Genomic DNA, 16,282 nt, shown 5'->3' with positions numbered 1-16,282 from the left:
ATTAAGGCAATACTACTGGATTTCCAATTATACTCTACGCGCAAGCACTTTTTGTCTCCCCTTTGCTTACGGTGGAACGAGATACTTACTTCAGTAGATACGGGACAACTTGACTTTAGACTTCTCTTGCAACAACAGTAGGCGAGTGTATGTAAAGTGAAGTAAATAAAGAATTGCAAGCATTATCACCCGCTCGCTTTAGCATTTCGATTGATAGACTCGGTTGTATTCTGGAACTTGAACGGAACGATACTACATCACGGAGACCAACAAACTACTACTACTACTAATCCATATATTCTTTACCTATGCTTGAACCAGATACTGTTTCTCTATCTACTACTCTATGTATGGCTTCAGATCCCTTAGATTCTTTTGTTCCGTATCCTTCTCCTGCTCTACCATCTTTCGAGTTTTAGGCTTGAACATCTCTGGTCTGGATACAGGAATGGATTTGAATTGAGTCTATCGAACACCTAGTCCTAGTATGGATTTCCGTAAATACACAGATCCGCCTTTTGAAGCTATGCGTTGGTTGGTTACCCCCTTTTCTATTGAGCGATATAGCTATGGTTTCGGTGTTCAGTTCAGTCAATTGTTTCCTCTTATCTTCAAACGAAACGGGGCGAAGGCGCTCTGATCCTTGGGTGTGTGTGTTGGCAGTATGTAGTGTGATTCCTCTGATTGGCAGTATGAAGTGTGATTCCTCTGATTGGCAGTATGTAGTTCGATTCCAGTGTGTGTTGGCTGTCATTATGATAATGGTATCGCCCATTCTTACTTGTTCGTTTACTTCCTCTGATCCGGTGCCCGATGCTCCCTTCCCTGGCAAGCACTCTGCCACTATTGAGTTTCATTACTTATATCGAGTTTCCTTAGTTCGAGCTCAATTCTTATCGGCAACTCCGGGCTTCTACAACTTCGCCTGGCCTCTACTACTTTGCTGGGCTTCTACAACTTCTACTTAGCTGGCTTTCCACTACTTAGCCTGGCCTCTACAACTTGGATTCCGCTGTTCCAGTTTCCGGTCTTCCATTCCTATGCTCTGTTTCTAGGTGTGATTGCTCTCTTTCGGGGCACCTACTCATTCTTTTCCACTTACAACAAGAATGAAACAAAGAGTATAGAATTCACTACTACCTGATAAGACTTGAACTTAGAATATGATTTTGTTGCTCAGTGCCTAAGACAACAACTCAAAAGTTCGAATTTCACTTATGGTTATCAGAGGGAAAGAGCGAATAAACGAACTAAACCCCTGTAGTCAAAGAAGAAAAACAGCTACTGAAGAATTGCAGGCAGGAATGGAAGAAGCACACTCTAAACTGGGAATGAAACTACTAGGAATCAAACTCTGAATTAATAGTTTTGAACTACATTCCATAAGGAATCAAACCAGTCAGTAAAAGAATGGAACAATAAAGAGGATCCTATGTTCGATTGTTAGCCTTCTACTTGCTTCTTTCAAACTTCCATTCCAGTATTCAAGTCTAATAGTGGGACATGCCCCGAATCCGTTATGCTTGAATCTCCTCTTCCCTTTGCAATTGCCGAAGAATCAACTCTGGGGGGAAGGTTCAAGACAGAAGCAAATGAAATAGCATAATCTAAGATGCCATAGAATGGGATGGCTGGACATCTGAGATGAATTTTCCAACGAATGCCTGATTTGACTCCATAGGAACGGAACTTCTACCTAGTCTGCTATTCACTAGCTGAGGCACTGGAGATCTCGTTTTTCCGCTTTAATAAGGGTGCTCTGGTCTGGCATGGATTCCTAAAGGCTAAGAGTCTATTTATTCCCTTACCTAGCTTGCCTCCTGGGCGCTGCTCCGCTATTCATGGTGCCACTGTATAGAAGCACCCTTAAGTAGATTCGAAGATGATGGTTACATTGCGTGCTTTTGCTTTTCACCGCTGAAGAGACCTTATTGGTCACTGCTAACCGCTTCTGGTCCCAAAGATTCGGGCTTACTATTTCTGTTGGTTACATCTCTTTGATTTGTGCCAGTGACCGGTTTATGGATGAGTGCTCTTGGAGTAGCTTGACAGCTAGCTCGCTCTGAACCTACGTGCCTATGGCTTCGTTTCCCAGGAAAGACTACACTGCTTTGGGTCCCCTTAATTGAAGACTTATTCCATTCATCTTTTATTAAATGAAGGTATTCGTGCTTGGATGGGGGCTAAAGATCAGCCTCATGAAAAAACAAACTATTCCAAGCAAACTAAGCTAATACCTGCTCTTTTATTGTTCGCTGTAAGGGGCATCCCTATGAGATGGAGGCTAGTGTTAGAGCGAGGGACTTATTTTGTGCTTGTATCACCATCGGCCTATCCTTTTTAGCTATCCAAGTAGCTGTCAAAGTATCAATTGAGTATCAGTCAAATAGTATGCCCATATCTCTGTCAAGTATGTATTTGGTACCTCTGTCCTTCCAGCGAGTGTCTTCCTATGTCCTGCAAGTGCAACGTCTGTCTCTGTCTAATTACCAACCATTTCTATACAAAACTGGAACGAGTTGTGCAAAGGCTGCTTCAAATGCAAGTAAGATAGTCTGTCCTGGTAAGATAGTCCGCCCTTCACCCCGACCTTGATAAAGCAACAGATCCTTATGAGGTAGTTGAAAGGAGAAGATAAAGAACCATTCTTGTTACCCGATAGGTATGATAGAGATAAGTAAACTACCCTTTTTCGCTCGCTAATTCACTCGCTACCGCGCAGTTGCCTAGTGAACTCCCTTATTCCCTTATTATCCCTTATTCCCTTATCAATTTAGAAACTCTCCCTCATTCCCTCATTCTTTTATGAACTCGGGGGCCCCTTTGACCTTGACCTATGACGAATGTTAGCTGTTGAGAAGGCAACTAGTTAGAATGGTTGAGGGATACTGACGCCGAAACTCTCACTTTCACTTTTACGAATAGGCGCGGGTAGGAGGAAATACAAATGGTAATTAAATACACGTGATTGGATACTTTTCTGGTTTCTATTTTCTGCACCCTAATTCAGGAATAAGTTTCGACATGATCTATTTTACTTACTTCGACTCTAAGACAGATGAGAGAATTTCTCCTACAAAAGCCAGCTACGAGAGATATTACTCCAACTTGAAAAAAGAATTCATAATTGTGGGAAGTCTAAAGCAACTCTTAGGAGATTCATATTGCTAACTTGGAGTGGGGCTGAGAAAACTAAGGTGAGGCAGGGTATTGAGGGGAATCAGATCATTGACAGGCTCAGGAGTGCCATCCCGTGTACTACTATCGTTGTTGCAAGGGAACAGCACGAAACCCTAGGGCATAATTCTGATATTGGAATCTTCACTGATGGAATCCAAAGAAAAAGGATCAAAGAATAGCTCTCATACAGGGAGTTATCTTTCTCTCCACAGCGTAGTGCCCCCCTATTTATTGTATCTGTGAAAACCCCTATTTCTGGGCGTTTCTCTATAGTCGCTAATGTAACATCCATCATGGAAACTCGGAAACTTGACTTGCTTCTCGAGCGTCAGTAAGCTACCAGTTGTGCGGTAGTGAGTTCCAAGCTAAGGAGCGGTTCCTAGTAGTATAGTAGTTTCAAAGAAGGATTAGTTTACTCCCCGGTGGATGAGCCTGAGTTCACAGAGCCATAATATGTATAGGAGCCGAATGAAGTTAATAGGAGCCCAGGCTTGAACACCCGCTTTCCAGTCGTAGTACTGTTATTGTTGAATACCGGTAGTTGTAGTCTAGCCCTGAAGTTAATGGGTAAAGTTCAATCCGTAGTAGTTGACAGTGTAGAGGTGGGTTCGGGTGTTGTCGACGAGAAAATCCTTAAGTAGAGCGAGTATCCTGGCTTTGGGTGCGAAAGTGGTCTACTATATCAGATGTTTTTTCATGCGGGTGCTTGTGCTTAAGTAGAAGTTTCCGTTGAAGGAGGTGATTGGCGCTTTACCTTCTTAAGATCCAGTTCTTACTCAATATCTTGCTTGTGCTTCAGATCTATCTTAATTGCGGGTTCCAAAGCTTGTTTACGACTTGGTGGACCATACCTCCCGTTCGTTGCCAACACCTTGAATGGCATCTGACTTGAGATTGGATTATGCCTAAAACCCTGCATTCTTTCCCGCTAACTCGATACCCGCCAATAAGATTTCTTTGCTTTGCGCTGTTCCTAGGTTAGGTGCACAAAATTCTCTTCTTATGGAGTTAGGAAGTTAGGCTACTTACTGCGCCTCTCCATTCTCTTCAACTAATTCCACATGCCATCTTGTGCCGTTCTGAAAGCCTAAGTGCTGACGTTTCGGTGTTGTAAGTTAGCTGACTTTTTGGGTGCTGATGATCCCGCATTTGAAGCTTATTCTCTTGTTGATGAAACTTTCCCCGCTAGAAGAAAGATACGGTGAAGGAAGCAACATAATCCGTTTTCAGGGGCTAAGGATAATAATACAGATCTCCAAGCATAAGATGGATCATCGGCCAAATAAAGATAAGGATCTGATGCTACCAGAAGAAACGGAATTATTGCCTGTTCCAGTTTACCACTAGAATCAATGGTGAGGGAAAAGTTGTGGAATTAATTGTGGCCCTACTGTACAGCGCGGGTAATAACTGATATAGAGACCGGGTAATAACTGATATAGAGACGTCGTGTGCTAAGCAAGACTAAGGTTGTGTGTTAGGAGTTTTCGGTATGGGTTTCGGTGAACAAGTAAGTGATAGATAACCAGAAGCAAGATCATCATAAAGTAAAGGTAAGGGTCAATTCCTAGTGTTGGCGCAAGTGCTGTGCCACTTATATATCTGCGGTCTTCGTGCTCTAAGTCTTGTTCGGGAATAATCTCTTTTCGAATTCATGCCCACCGGAGTACTTAAGGCAAAAGTAAGGTATCCACCCATTTCTAAAGGCAGGTAGAAACCAATTGTAAATAACGGAGTTTGAAATCAAGCTTGAGTTTAGGGAAAAAGCCAGAGGTAGATTACAATCAGAAGATTCAAAAGAAGAAGGTGAGTTCCGGGCAGAAGATTGAGCAGGAGCAGGATCATCCCCAGTTCGATAATCAGCAAATGAACTGAAAGGAGAGGATAGGTCGGAAAAACGAAAAGCTGTCTGTGTCTTGACTTCCATCTATACTAGGATCGAGAAGAGATATATTCCAATCAACTGCGCCTGAAATCCCCTGCCTAAAAACCAGAAAAAGAAAGTGCCCTGTTTTGGAGTTGATTTAGTGTAAGTGGTATAGTTATAGAAGCTGTCAGCTGTGAAGGAAGAGCCAGCTAGAGCAATAATAGGTAAGGAAGCAACGTTGCAAGAAACAAGCGATGAACAAGTAACGGGCTGACTTGAGTTCTAAGAGTTGTGCTCACGTTTCGGTGTTGTGCCTCAGGTTAAGATTCAATTGAATTCCGTATGGCGCGTTGTCCACTTGAGAGCGGGCGCCTATGATATTAGTGTTTTGTAGGGCGCCTATGATATTAGTGTTTTGTTTTGAATTGAGAGTTGAGCAGTAACAAGGTGTGAAGTGAAGTGACTTCCGGAAGAGTAAGCTGTGGAATTACTATTATATACTGAAGAAAGAGTGAGCTGTTTCAGAGTGAGCTGTGGAGTTACTATTTTCTATAGAATATGCCAGATAGGCGGCTCCAAATAGGTTTGCCCTAGTCCAACAACAAGTAATAAGTGAGTTTGAATGCAATGCTGTGAGTTGAGATTAGAGTGGAAAGTATTTGGACGTTCTTATAGAAAAAGGGAACACTTATCTTATTCAACAAGCCGTTTAGAAAGAAACAACCAACGGAACTAGAGCTTTAGGCAAGCAATAAGTAAAGTACTATAGGGCTCCGGAGAGTTCTGCCTCAATTCGATTCAGCCGATATTTGTTCTTTCATATAAGAAAGGAAAAGCTAAGCTGTGTTTTTACTACACCATTCCATATGTGGATAGCGCAACTATCTTATCAGAAATGAAATGAAAACAAGCTAGGGCCTGGAGTAAGGAGTTCGTCCTTGTGCGCAAGCTGTGTGAGTCAAGTAGAGTTCTGGCCCTCGTGCCAATATGATTGGATTTCCCCCTTGTCTTGTGTGCCGAGTGTGAGTAAGCGAGTTGTTGTTCTGTTCCCTTCCATTTACTCTAAACTAGAAGAAAAGAAGATGGATTGAAGATGACCTGCTCATATACTCTAACCCAAAGCAAAGAAAGAGACTCCCTCCACGGAAGGAATATGCTTAGCGCGCCTTATGTTTTTGGGTGTTTTGTTACTCAATGAAATAGAGAATGAAGAAGTTAACCTCTCTTTAGAAGATAGCTAGTAAGGAGTGAGACTTGAAGAAAAGAATGGAGCAGTAACGAGTGAGACTTGAAGATAGCCAATAAGGAGTGACACTTGAGGATAGCCAATAAGGAGTGACACTTTCCAAAAAGAGTTGAGACACCCGCTAAAATAAGCTAACTGACATAAAGAGTAAGCGTAAGCGCCCGAAAGGCCTTTATTAGAAGCTTATTCCGTAGAATCTTTGCACTGTTCCTAGGTGGTGCTCTCAATTCCATTCTTTAGAGAAAACATGCAAGAGCAATAAGATAGCGGCAATAATATAGGGCAAGAATCCAGTAATTATATTAGCGTTCGTAGGGCAGAATAGAGTAAGCAGTCCGTGTGTGTTATTACTTTTGTCTATATAGAGCTCGATAGATTCCACTTTTGTCTATATGGAGCTCGATAGATTCAATAAGGTAAGGAAGGCGCTAGATTCAATAAAGTCCTGAAGGCGGGCGCTATATTCTATTCTTTCTTTAGAGTTTAGGGGTATTGTATAGAAGTAGCACCACTCACTAAAGAAGATAAGTAAACTACACCTCTTATAGAAAGAGAGTCACCACAGATATAGGTAGCTGAACCAGAATAAGGAGCTGGAGCAGGAATACTTGATGCATTTCTTCAAGCAAGAACGCTAGATTCATTTATTAAAGCAAAGGAGCAGGGAAGTCAAGTTTGAGTTTATTCACTTCAAGCATGATTAAGTTGGGTCGGTGATTGGCTTGCTCCTTCGAGAGAGGTTCTCTGTTCATTGATTTCCAGTTCCTGTGTTGTGGCTGTTATAATGCATTTGAGTCTAATATATTACTTGTTCAGCTCGCGTTAGCACTTAGGTCCTATCCTCAGCTTGTTGAGTTAAGTGAAGACTGGAAAGTTATTATCTGGAAGAAAAGAGAAGAAAGAAAGTGCCACCGAGGATTGCAATTGTCTCCAAGAGTTCATCTTTCTTTGTATTTAGATGAAAAGTACCTTCGAGTAGTTTCCCTAGTTCCAAAACGGACCTGGGAAGAGAGCTGTGCAACGGGAATAGTATTAAGGACAAAGACGACATGACATCAACTCTTTCTAAGAAGCAAGAAAAATAGCAAAGATGCAAGTAAGAAAAATAGCCGTTGAGTGCCCCCCCTGATTGAAAATATTCCTATTTGACCAATCACGGACAGACATGAAGCTAATTTGACGGAAATCAAGGAATCTGTGGCACTGGGTAAATAAATAGCCTCTGAACCGACTTGAACCACTGCTAGAATTGCGAATAACTCACCCAAGTCCTGTTTTTTTGGAGCCCGTGAACTAGACTAGCCAATTCAAAAAAGGGGGTTATCTTTCTACTCTACCTCAGGCTCTTCTCTTGCTCATCTACTGTTCATGGCGGCAGGAGTTTCTAAAAGTGCGTTAGCCAGCCCAGGAGTTTCTAAAAGTGCGTTAGCCAGCCGGGGTATAGAAAGAGACGGGTCATATTCCTCTTTGACTCGGCGCTGCGCAAGATATAGAATATGTTGTATTTGTTTACCTGCTCAATGACTATGATATATAATAACATGCACATAAGTCCAATTCATAGAGAAATTCCATGTTGTGCAGTTAAGCACATTAGGAGTTCAAATTACTGGTTGACTGAAGGAAGACAAGTGAGTAAGTATTCCCAAGCCCCACCCAACACAACAAGAATAAGTGCTAAAAGAGTTACTGTTGCACGTAAGGGATATGCTCAATTCCTAGGCTCGGATATATAGCATGCGTTGCATAAATCAATCTTTTAGTTTACAGTGAGAGTTAGCTCCTCAATTCCTAATCTAATGGATATGGCACTTAGTCCAATTCCTATTTTTTGATAAAAGAAGACAGAATGCTTTGGCGCAATAAATATTATAAGAAAGCAATGTATTTACTTGATTCTATCAGTGGTGCTCACTCCTTAGCATTAGAATTCTCATTTGCTCCCTCTGAGTTGCAGGCTTTCCTAATTCTTTACCCGCTTCCGCTCCCTACTTCTAATCTGGATTCGACTCCTGCTCCCGTATCTGATCGAGTATACTTTCCCGCTCCGAACTCCACTCTTGATACTTTAACTAGAACAGGCAATTCTCCACCCACGTACACACTGAACCTTGATGAAGCTGTTGATCCGAAGTCAACAAATAATTCCTTTCTTCTGGATGGGGGTGTCAACAAATAATTCCAAACTCACTCCTTACTCCACACTTGAAGACTTGCTTGCTGCTGACTTGAGATTTGATTCAGATCCTTCTGCAACTCTACTGGAATCTGGAACTCGACTTTTATATGGAACTCTACTTTCTGTCTAAGAAACTCCCTTACTGTTAGTGCACGACGTCTGGAACTTCTTCGGCGGGAGCTGAGCTGCTGATGCTTACTTTTCTGGTTCAGCTACCGTATTCTCAAGGAAAAGAAAGTTATTAACTACAAGTAATGAACTACCAGGGTGTTCGCCATCAAGATGTTAGGCTAATGGAACATGAGAGCGCCAATCCCATATCTCCCTTAGCACAGAGGTTATCCTACATTGGAAGCCCTTATATTAAGTCGGAGTGAAAGGCTTATCGGAAGATTTGTAATAGTCTCCTTAGCAACTAGGCAAGAAGGGAATAGCTACCTGTGAAACTCACTCTCTTACTTAAGTCTAGGAAAGGTTTACTTGTGTTGGTGCTTACGCTCTAACTACTTGCTATTTCCTATTGCTTCTACTTCCATATCTATATTTTGAGTACCTATATTGACTATTGATGATTCTTAGCCCGCGGATCGGTTAAATAGAAAGTCAGAGGCTTGTATAGTGGATCTCGCCCAGTAGAGTCAGCTACAAATAGTTCTTAAAGTGGAGTGCTTGTGTTATCGCATCAAGAAGCCTCATCCCTTTTCGAATGATCAACTGCTTCAGCTTGCTCTGTGTGTGCTGATATTCCTTCTTCAGCGTTAGCTGTTCTTGTTTCATCTTAGAGATCAGTTCTTGGTGCTTTACCCTACCCTAGTAATCCTATATAGAAGCAGTGCGAAACAGAATAAACAAGTATCGAGTATAAAAGGACACTAAAGCATAAACGAGCAGTATCATAAACGAGAGCATGGGATAAGAAAAAGATGAAAGTCTAGTTTTCTCGTATAAAGAAAGAAGATCAGATCATATCATATCTTTGCGAACGAATGCTATTATTAGGGCTTAGGCGGAAATTCCATCTACACACGAACCCCATAAAATGACTTGACTATACTAACTAAAGGTAGAGGCAGAGGCTTAGGGTTCAGCGAAAGATAAGTAACCTGACTCAACAAACAAGGTGCTAAGAGCGACTCAATGCAAACCTCATTATAGTACGGGAGCAGCTCAATCCCTATTTGAAGATGCGTATCCGTAAGAAATGAATGAATAAGTTGACTCGGCGCAACAAGAAAGATGACTGGTTGGTTTACTTGCGAGTTAGGGAACGGAGTGGATAGTTTACAGGGTAAGTGAGCAGCTTGATTACATTCATTCCTAGGATAAGAGCCGGGGTAAAGCAAGCTTTCAAGTCAGTAGTGGCAAGGTTCGAAGCATAGAGAGGTAGGCCCGAGCTCTTACTATAGAGTCAAAGCAAGTAAGGGGAGACTAAGATGAGGTAGAGTTGGAATCAAAGCCAAGGTAGCTAGACTTCAATCAAGTAAGGACAGCAAAGAGAGAAGAGAGAAAGGGCAAGGTCGGGAGCCTCAGAGTTAAGGTAAGGGCATGAGTCTCAGTTTGGTTTGATTTCCCACTTATAAGTTCTATTATTATTCTGATTATATTTACTGTTATTATTATTAGTGGGTGTCCTATAGAGAAGGCAAGAAAACCCTCCTTACTTAGCTACCCCTGATGTATGATGTGACTACTTATTATTTGACTGCGGAGTTCAATTCATTGGGCGAAGTTCCATTCTTTATAGCAGTGGTTCAAGTCTAACTGATAGTATAAGTCCCATAGTCATAGTATAAGTCTTATAGTATTGCTAAGGATTGAGGCTCTTAGCACCTTGTTATGAGTGAAGGTCTTATCGGTGCTAGTGGAATTCCAAGTTTCCAGTATCAATATAAAAGTGAGGTGTTTTCATTCTCATAAGTAGTAGCAGTGTTCTCATAGTAGTTTGAGTGTTCTCGTAGGAGTAAGGCAAGCTTGACTACAACAGTAAAAGAATCCAAGGTGAAATACATAATACTAGGTCAGAAGCAAGGCTAATAGATAGGAAAGGCATACTCTAACATAGGAATAGAAGACAGGAGCTACAGAGCAAAGGTCATACTTGTATTGAGGAGTCTAAAGAATCATAGCTGAACTACGGAATGAAAGTCAGAATAAGTGCCGGTAGGTAAAGCCTGTTTGCCTTTAGTTCCATTCAGTTATTGCTAGTATAAATCTCACTAGTGCTGGTTTCAACCCTAGTTACAAGTTGGCATTCCCTATTTCTTGTTTAGGTGTATTACCTGAGAAGCAGCGGCTAAAGTCTTAGATATATTAGTCTATTTCCTAGTGAGTAGTGGGGTTCGTCTGAATTCATCGTCCAATTCTTATGTTCCTATTTGATTCTTATACACTGAAACAGTAATTTCTACTTGATAGTTTCATTCTTATAGCAGTAGTTGGTTTGTTAGTTCCAAGTTCTCGTCTATCTGGAACAGGTTAAGCCTTGTTAGGCAGTGTGGAAATCCATATATCGAGTATCGAGTTCTCTAGTTCGAGCCTTGTGAGCACTTGTACCGTTGCTTGCGCGTTGCTTGGTCTGGTTTGTTTGGCTATCAACTCAGTTCAGTTATCGCCACCCGAGCATCTTTACAAGTTAACTATAATAAATCGTTGGACCGGTTACTTCGTAATCTTATTTCCCCAATGGAAGTTCCTTATTTGGGACGTAACCTTTATCTCATCTAGGGTTTGTCAAGGCATTGAAAGACGTTGCTTTCTCAATCCAATGACAACGATGATTACCACCTATGCATGATCTCCGGTCTTCCCTTCCCTTTCTTTCTTGCCTTAGTAAGTGGAACAAAATCAACTGAATCTCATGCTTACTTCATCTTGGTAACAGTCTATTTACTCCGCCCAGATAGTATAAAGCTGGGTTCTACCACTTTGCCAGATAGTATAAAGCTGGGTTCTACCACTTTGCCAGATAGTATAAAGCTGGGTTCTACCACTTTGTAATAAGTCTATAGTATCGGTCCATACATACAATAGGGTCTCGGTGAGCACCCACTATTGCGCGCTAAGCATATATCTCATTTTGCCTGGGATAACGAGCATAAGAGTGAAAGGGCTCTTCTCCTATCAGCCCTCCAATAGGTCCATGAAAAAAGTGCTTTTACCATCTAGAGTAGTAGCTTCAAGATGGTTACCCTTCTGTCAGTCGACTTCTCAGGATGGAGTAATATTCTATTTCCTTTGCATAAGTGGTAGGCTCTTTGGCAACATAAGGAGTTGTCCGAACGAATGTAATGTCCCGAGTTCCTTCTAATCTTGGGAAAAAGATCGTTTTGGTAGCCTTTGTGCTCCTAGCCCCTACCTCTTGGTAACCTTTTACTTACTCTAAAGACCGACATCAAGGATCAATATCTACAGTTATGTGCTTACAAATGAGACCTTGCCAGTAGTTCATAAAACTTCCCTCTACCAACTTATTCATTAGAACGCAGCCTTCGTTGCTTCACTCTCCTAGTAGGTAGTACTTTCCCTCTCGATCTTATAGCACTTTTTCTTCTTATCTTACTCGTCTTATAGCTTACTCGTCTTATAGGATAGGAGGATGCCGTCCCCTCGATACTACCAGTCCTTTCTTTCGGTTTCATAATTTCGTGCAAGTTCGGTTTTGGTTGTATTGACAGCAAGCGGAACGTAGGCGCTTTAGGTGTATGTTGACCATGCACTCTCGCGTCATGTAATGTCGTATGTATGATAGAGGTGGTGTGGTGATTTACCTCAATGCTAATGGTTATCCCCAAGGTTCAACGAATGAATTCCGCTATGATTGTACCCGGATATAGATGAATGAGGATCTTACTCTGATGTATCCAAGCCGGCCATAATCGAATAGATAGGCGAAGCAGCCAATAGCAGTTCTCTATAGAATAGGTTGCTTCCAAGCTCCAACCATTTTTCACTGAATTTCGACTTCATTCTTGTTATTGATAGAGTGGTCCGCGCCTGTCAAATAAAGTAGAGGTAGAGAACAGTAAAAGAGAAGGAAAAAGAGCAAAGGATTTACAAGTCTTAATGGGATAAGTAAGAGTTGACTGACAAAAAGACATCTGCGAAGCATCCTTTCCTGCGCCGTTCACTTGAAAGGGACCCCGCTGGCCGGTGTTTCGATCGATATTCGAATTTCACCCCTATCTAAGGAGCTTGTAAGAATCGTAAGCCGTGACAGCCAGTCAGTGATCCCACAAAGGGTGAGTCGAGCATTTCTCCCTTCCTTCTGAGAGAGAGCACTAGCTCAGCAGCAAGAAAGCTCCAAAACAAGTAAGGACAGGACAGCCTGTCTGATTCCAACCCTTTGAGCTCGTCCATTCAAAACATCGCCCTCAAGATTACCCCATTCTTTTTTGCCTCTATTCATTTTTCTTACTTGTGGCACATATGTTTGTCCCTTCAATCTTCGAGCAGAGGGAAAGGTTACATAGGTTCACGAACTCTTCAGAGATGTTGCCCTTGAGCTTGAACCCTCATGAAATTCTATTTAGATCATACCTCCCGTTGAGCTCTCGAACTACCAGCGCCCGCCTCCTTCTTACATTCCAGTATTGTTGACAAAGCAGGCAATCGCGTAGGCCTAAACAGAATCTTCCTAGTTTGGCCAGTAGTAGGTTCAGCGAGCCAACATCCTTTCCCTGCCTTCCAGGCCCGCCGGTCATGCCTTTCTCTAAGCAATTCCCGTCTCCCCGCTGATAGGGACATTTAGTCTGCCTCCCTTTGATATAGTAGGTAATAGTCTAGCCGAAGAAACCCCTCTTTCACTTGGCATGCCATCTTTCACTTTCCTTTCTGCTTAACGTGGTTGTGCCGCCCAGGCTTTTCCACACAAAGTCATCTTATAGCAATAATTCCTGCAAAGACAGCTTTTTCTGCATCTTTAAGAAGGTGTTAGCAAGTAACCACAATTCCCAACTCAGATACTAGCCAGGTATGAGGGCAATGCACCACATTTCATTTCCTTATCATGTGACGATCATCTAACTTCCCACTTTAACAAGGAAAGACAAAAAACAGTCCTCCAATAGCTTTGTCTGAGGCATCCGTGTGAAACTTCGAAAGGAAACTATAAGTCAGCGTAGGATTGCTAGCCTTCTGCTTGTAAAATGCTTCTTGGCATGCCACTGTCCACTGCTACTTGTGATCTTTCTTGAGTCAATCCGTGAGAGGCCCCTGTAATGAGCCAAGAAAAGAGCTTAACTCAGACACTTTGGTGGGTGGAGTCCAATCCACAATGGCCTGAACTTTCCTCCCATCCATTCGAACCTGGCCTTTGCTAATAAAATGCCACAAAGTAGAGAATTACTGTCGGGCAAAGTCACTCACACTTTTCCATCTTGACATATTGCTTGTGCTCCCTTAACCGAGTTAGCACTTTTCTAAGGTGGGACACCCCATAGGGACTCACGAGACTCTTTGTCAGCTCCATCTGCTAAACAAGGATTCTTCACTCGTATCGAACGGAATGCCTCTTGTCTGCCTTTTACACTATCATTACGAGCCGAGCCCGAGGCCATCAATGTATCTCTTGTCTCGGATTCCGTCTTATTCCTCCCGGCTTATAGGCTTTCCATCAGGTTTAGAGATGCGATGAGCGCGTTGGGGACTTCCTTCCGTGTCTATAACCGGCTACGTAAATCGAACTACTCTCTTCCTTTGGTTTGGATCGACTACTGACTGAGCAAGGAATAAGATCGTTCTTGACTCGCTTTCTTCGGGCCACCACTAGTCCAAGTTTGGGGGCATGAGATTGACCCATTGATGGGAACAACGTTTATAAAGTAATAGGTGAGCTTGCATAAAGATAGGCTTAAGGATCAGACGAGAGAGATCGAGATGAGTTTTCGTCAGTCCTATTGGGAACGGGACCAGCAGGGTTATCGAGGAGCGCTAGCCTTTTCTTCGCCGATTAATCTATTACATTATGTACCGATTAACTCGTTGGTTCATTCGATGGATTGGACTTATTTCCTGGGCCAAGCAACGGCAAAGCTTAGCAGCCACACATATAGAATCCGGTAACCAAGGATAGGATAGGACACTCCAAAGCCCCGAAAGTACAGAATGGAATTGCCTTATTATGATTGCCCAACACCTAGAGAATGTGCTTATTATTCTTCAGCAAGGTTCAGTAAAGTTCCAGAAGAAGCAAATCCATAATAGAAGGAATGAAACGCATAACTAGGAATTGTAAGCTACTACCAATCCAATAAGAAAAGAAGCAAACACGCAACACAGACTTACTTCTAGCATTCTACGGCTTTAACTAGAAATAGGGAATTCAAATAGTGCCAACAAGACCAAAGCTCGGAACCAGGCCTTGCTCCACTGGCTATGTGCCTATGATCCTTACCTATTAGGTTGAGTCCACCTATCAGGGTTTGGAATCCGCTTCTCTTGCCTCAAACTAAAACTACTGGGTTTCATTCTATCCGGGGGCAACAGTCTGTCATTACTGACTTGAAAACTATATATCTAACAACACCTGCTGCCGCTAGTCCTTCTCCCTTGTTATAACTCTAAATAACATATTATTTGTTGTTTCTTGTTTCTTATGAGAGTTGTTGTTGCCAAACACAGAACTTATTCTAACTATTTAGATATACGTTATTGCTTTACTGTTTGAGTATTACCTTCCTTCCGGGCTCTCAGCCTATACCCTCATTCTGGAAATACTATCTATGATCCTGTCTTTGCTTGGTTTCAACCCATAAATACTGCTTATAGGGTTGCTTTCAACTCATAACTACTGTTGTGCTGATCAGAGTTGAGCTGGTGCTATTTAGCGCCTGTAACTAGGCTTTCAGCACCTTGCTTTACTATGTCTCCAAGCCTTACTTTGACTATTCGACACCTGCCAAGTCACTACTGAGGAATGGAATTGACCACTCAAAAAAGGTATATATTCCCGGTTCCCTACTCGATGTGTCAGTATCAAATACTACTGAGGTTTAGTTCCATTACTCCTGGAGGGTCTTTTACTACTTCGCTTGACTCTTTCCCTTATGGCTCTTAGCCTTTTAGCAACCAAAGGATCTACTTGGAATACGAGGGAGTTGCTTCCGACTTAAGGCAAATAAAGTGAGACTTATTCTCATATGATAGAACCAATTCTACCATAAGAACACGGAATACTTAATGTAATAATCAAAGATGTAATGAAAGCAAGTAGAGGCGTATTCAAACATAGGCATTGAAAGCACAACTACAAGGAGAAAACCAACAAGTAAGGCGTGGACATCGACAGAACATGCTAGTTGGAAAGTCAGAGTTAAAGCGCGGCAGTGTTGCTCTCACTACTGGAAAGAACGAAACGTGGAATAGGGAATCAAACTCACAACTCGGAACAGGGGCCTTAGCTACTACTCCAATGGAATGGGACTAAGAATAAAGAGCTGAGGCACCCGACGACAAGGAATACATCTACTAGTGGAAGGGCTGATATCGCTACTAACAAGAATAGAACTGTGCTCTGCACGCTTCAACTAAAAAGGGAGAACCGAACCCAGGAGTCAAAGCCTTATTATATGCCTCAGCAGACCTTTTATGTATTCGCTTGTCCACTCAGGGCAAATCGGGGTCGGTCCCTATGTAGTAATTCTCTGTATCGTTCCTGGCATCCTGACTACCTTATCCATTAGTATGTCCTTCCTTGCTCCATTATGTATCTCTTGGTTCAAACTAAACCTAGTGCTTTACACTGCATATCAGTATTACTTGACTGTATTCTAGGTTGCCTCTACTTGTTCTGATCCCTATGCTTTCTTGTTCG

This window comes from Musa acuminata, unplaced genomic scaffold, assembly GCF_036884655.1.
Source record: "Musa acuminata AAA Group cultivar baxijiao unplaced genomic scaffold, Cavendish_Baxijiao_AAA HiC_scaffold_429, whole genome shotgun sequence".
In the NCBI taxonomy this organism is placed as follows: Eukaryota; Viridiplantae; Streptophyta; class Magnoliopsida; order Zingiberales; family Musaceae; genus Musa; species Musa acuminata.
Note: the sequence above shows the minus strand (reverse complement) of the source record.